This window comes from Lepus europaeus, chromosome 15, assembly GCF_033115175.1.
Source record: "Lepus europaeus isolate LE1 chromosome 15, mLepTim1.pri, whole genome shotgun sequence".
NCBI classification, from domain to species: domain Eukaryota; kingdom Metazoa; phylum Chordata; class Mammalia; order Lagomorpha; family Leporidae; genus Lepus; species Lepus europaeus.
Window position 1 is genome coordinate 73,311,678 of NC_084841.1, and position 5,060 is coordinate 73,316,737.

The 5,060-nt window shown below is 41.6% G+C and overlaps 1 pseudogene; it reads right to left on the reverse strand.

Moving 5' to 3' along the window:
- Positions 1-633: 633 nt before the first annotated feature.
- Positions 634-4,452, reverse strand: LOC133774324 (heterogeneous nuclear ribonucleoprotein K-like; annotated as a pseudogene).
- Positions 4,453-5,060: the final 608 nt, after the last annotated feature.

Genomic DNA, 5,060 nt, shown 5'->3' on the forward strand with positions numbered 1-5,060 from the left:
GGTCACTACTTGAGTCATCAGTGCTGTTAACCAGTGTCTGCATTAGGAGGAAGCTGGAATCAACAGCAAGAGGTGAGATCTGAACTAGGGTACTCTAAAATAGGCAGCAAGCCTTATTCACCAGGCCAAATACCCACCCATCTACTCACCAAATATATTTCTTTATTGTTGATTTTTAGGATGCCTTTACATGATCTGGATAAAAAATGTACCTTATATGATCTGTCACAAATACATACTGCCAATTAGTTTCTACTCTATGGTTTATCTATTAGTTCCCTTAAATTGGATTGGTGGGCAGAATTCTATGATTACTTGAGAGATTTTGTACCTCTTTTATCATGTACCATCCCTGGATAATCTTCACAACTCTGAATCTGATGGATTTTACTTCCATGATTACTTGTATATTATGTGACATATCAATCTTTTTTTTTTGGGTTCACTAAATTTATTTTAAAAATCATAAAATGTTTCTTACAAAAGGAGCATTAAATTCTGCACACTGCTCTGAACAGATGCCAGGGGTACATGGACTAGTTGCTTTTTTCCCTGTCCCACCCTACACCCCCACCCCAAATGTTACCGTGACCACATAGCCAGATGCGGGATCTCTTCATTTCTTCACTGGTCTTAGAAAAACTTTCCAGAATACTGCTTCACACGGTTCTGCAGCAAGTATTGTGCGTTCTATGTCTGGTCCTGTGTTCCTGTAATGGTAATGATCTGATCTTTGAATCCTTCTAAAGGCTCATCAATTTTGATGGATGCTCCTGAGTCAAGATGGATTTGTTTAGCCCATTGAACACCTTTGTTAATAACAGATCCAGCCAATAGTTACTTAGGCAGTGATAATAGGTCGGAGAAGATCACCATATGAGCCATGACCCCCTGCATAGGAATAACATGTCTATGACCACCCTGTGGTCCAAAAGCCATCTGCCATTCTGATGGGCTCCATGTATCTATTGCAGAATCCCATGCTTCATCAGAACTGAAACCAACCATCCCATCATAATGGTCTCCAGGTCTTCCTCTTCTGTAATAAGCCATTAGATCCCCACTCTAGGTGGAAGAGGAAGTTTAGGAGCTCTGTTACGACCTCAGACACATTGATGAGGAGTAGGAGGTGGTGGTCCCCAATGAAGGCCCATATTGTCATATTCTCTTCTAGAAGGAGGCATGAGATGCCCACCATGGCTAGGACGTAATCTGTCAAAACCACCTCCTCCCCACATGGGAAATCCAACAGGAATCCATGGTGGTTATCAAACATCATTGGAAAACCACCATGGTCATAAGTTTCATTTTAAAAAACTGGGATCATAAGGCTATGCACGTTCTTTGATGGCAGACTCAGATACAAGATCAAGGATGATCTATATGCATTCTACAACTCTATCAGGCTCTGCTCCAATAAGAACAGCTCTATCAGTGGAATGAAGACAGCATTCTTGGCAAAGCTTGATTGTTGTGTGAATACCCTCTTGAAGTTCTTTGATTTTAGTGCCTTTGATCCCAATAATTCCTCCTGCCAGATTGATGAATCAACAGTTTCAACTCACAGAGTCACTTCCTTTAAAGTGTTGGTAATTTAAGCATTCCAGAGCATCAGATTCAAGCTGAGCTGGCTGGTTGCAGAGGATGATGGCAACTGCAGGCCCTCTTCCAAGATAAGGATGATTTTCTTCAGAATTTCTCCAATGTTTCATATCAGCACTTATACTCAGTACGCACTCAGAGCCACTGCTATCTGGAACTGAAACACTGAAATTGTAGTCTGGACAGAGAGCCTTCATAGTCTTGCCTCCTTTTTCAATCCCTGCCCCAGGATTCTTGCTCTGAAGCGGACTGTGTAATTCAACCATCCCATCCATGTTTCTAGATCCTTTAAATGCTTGTTTCTCTTCCATATCTTCTGTGGGATGTGCAAGAAATTCACCATTGATTTCAGTGCTGGGCAAGCTTTTCTCCAGCTGTTCAGTTTCCTTTTTCTCATATTAAACAGACACCCATCTGCAGTTATATATCCTTGCAGAGTAGAACTAAAGTATTTTGAGTGGGACCAACAAGTGACATGCTAGTGCTGCAGTAGCCACGTGGGGCTGCCAAGACTGCCATGCTTTGCTCACCGGGCAGCCTCAGCCAGTCACACCGATACCAACACAATCAATCTTAAGGAGAATATTTGAATGTGACACCTAATTACCAGAGCCATTTAAAAGCAATTTTTATTTTACATTTTTCTTTTTCTTTTTTTAGAATTATTTATTGGAAGATCAGAGTTACAGAGAGAGAGGAAGAGAGAGAGAGAAAGAGATCTGTCTGCTCATTACTCCCCAAGTTTCCCCAACGTCCAACACCAAGCCAAAGCCAGGAGCCAGGAGCCAGGAGCCGGACCTTCATCCAGTCTCCCACATGGAACCCAAGCACATTTGCTGCTTTTTCCCAAGCCATTATCAGGGAGCTGGATCTGAAGTGGCCATGAGCTGGTTCCCATATGGGGTGTGGGTGTCACAGGTGGTTGGTGGCTTTACCTGCTATGCCACAATGCTGCCCCCCCATTTTTTTCTTCCCTATGATACTAAAATAAGTAAGGGAATATAAAGGGCTGGATATCCTATTACTGGCTTGAACGTGGAGGGGGACCACTATGTGGTAAATAATGCATGCGTTTAGTTGCTGAGAGCAGTGGGGACTTCAGTCCACTCCCACAAGGAAATGAATTCTGCCAACAAGAAGAATTGGCTTGGACACTGAATTTTCCCCAAAGCCTCCAGACAAGAACTGTGTCCAATCAACCTCTTGACTTCAGCTTCGTTTACACTCTGCAGAGAACTCAATCACAGAATCAAATTTCTGACCTATAGAAGTGTGAACTGATAAATGGAAATTGGTTTAAGCTGCTAAGCGTGTAGTCATAAAATATTTAAAGTGTCTAAATTGGTAATATACCAATAAAAAAAGTAATGTATATTCAGTACCAGAAGTAAGGTACTTCCATGATAAAAATATAAAACGTGGAAATGGTTTTAGCATTGGTCAGTGGAAGAAATCTGGGAGAACTTTAAGAAGCATTATTTCAAAGCCTCTCTTGCCTTGAAAAATTAATAGAAAACTGTACTTTAAAGACAATGCTGGTTACAGTTCAGAAGGAAGTGAGGACTAGTATAAAGAAATTCTAAATGATCTTCCCAGAAGACTAAATCATTTAACTGACATTTATTTGAAATCTAGATTTTAGAATGCTCCTCATGATGGCTCAGAAGGAATTGAGAAATATGTTATTAGAAACTGGAGGGAAGAAGATACTTTTATGTGGTAGCAGGAACCTTCGTAAAATATATCCTGCAGTTTTGTGAAGAGCAGAGCTTATAAGGGACAAATCGGATGGAGAGCTAAGATTTACAATCGAAGTGTTGAAGACACTCCTTCCTTTCTTGCTGCTTGTAATATTAGTGAGAAGAGATAGACTGAGGGAAGAACTATTAAACAAATATGAAAAGAACTATTAGACAAAAACTCAATGATTTTTTTTAAAAGCTTACCCTGATGGCTAAAGACATTAACATTGTTTCCAAAAGCATGATATAGAAGTACAGTGGAAGGCATGGCTTAGATGTTTTATCATTGGCTCTGCAGGGTTTCTAGGAGAGTAGAGAAGTGATTATCACATGGTCGTTGGTGAAAGTAATTCTTTTTAAAGATTTATTTATTTTTTTGAAAGACATAATTTCAGAGAGAGAAAGAGAGAGAGAGAGAGAGCGCGAGACGATCCTTGTGCTGGTTCACTCCCTAAATGGCCACAATGGTCTGAGCTGGGCCGACCCAAAGCTGGGAGCCAGAAGCTTGCTCCAGGTCTCTCATGTTGGGTGCAGGGCCCAATCACTTGGGCCATCTTCTGCTGTTTTCCCAGGCACATTAGCAGGGAGCTGGAACAGAAATGGAGCAGCCAGGACTTCAACCAGCGCCCTTATGGGATGCTGGCACAACATACAGCAGCTTTACCTGCTATGCCTCAACACAAGCCCCGGTGGAAGTGATTTTTATCCGGTAGAGTCAGCCCCTGTGGGATCTGCAAGGTTCTAAAGAAAATCATATCAGCAAAAACATAGGTGGGGCAGAAAAACTAAGAGAACACAAAATAGAAGGAAGCTGTGAAACCCACAATATTTTCCTGGCACAGTGATTAAGCTATCTGTGTTAAATTTTTGCTGCCTTTTATGCAAGTGAGATGTTGACTCAAAGGGTAGACCCAGAGCCTGCAGGGTAGAGCTGAGAGCCCCAAGGGCCAGTAATGGCATCCATGGGGAATGAGTTTCAGGACTCACCTTCTAGTCAAGAAACTCCCCCTTTCATTTTAAATTTTGTAACTGTTTCAGAGCAGTGATTGCTGTTTACCTTTCGTTCTCCTTCCTTTTGAAATTGTCCTTTTTGAAGCTCTGCAGCCATCAATCCTGTGACTTTCCCATTGTTTTATATAGTTTGAGTTGGGACACATTCTCATCTAAATTAATTTTAGAGTCCACATATATTGATACATCAGACTGCAGGAGTTGCATGTCATGAAGTGTTGCCTGTAATGACCCAGGAGATCCGTTCTACCAGTTCTAGATGAGAGATTTTACATTTGGGAAAAGGAGATAAAACTTTAGGCTTGAGGTGGTGCTATGATGGAATGATACCTTACTGAGTTTGGGAGCAGTGAATGTATTCTTTATCTGTGACAACCGTGCATGTTTGGTATTAGAGTGTGGATTGTGGGGGTCAGAATTCTAAAATGGTCATGAGATTTCTCATACTCTGATCCACAGTATCCAGACGCATAACTGGGATAGCTTGCACCCATATGATTATGTAGTTTTATATGAGACAGTGAGAGCTTTGCCAGGTGGGGATGACTAGATTACTTGAACTGTTTCAAAGCAAATATGTATGTGCACCTGGTCCTGGAAACAGAAGCCAGAGAGTCCATGATTAGAAGGATTTGATGTGTCCTGCTGACTTGCATGGGGAGGCAGACATGTGGAGAGGGAAACAGGCGGCCTCGAGTAACTGAC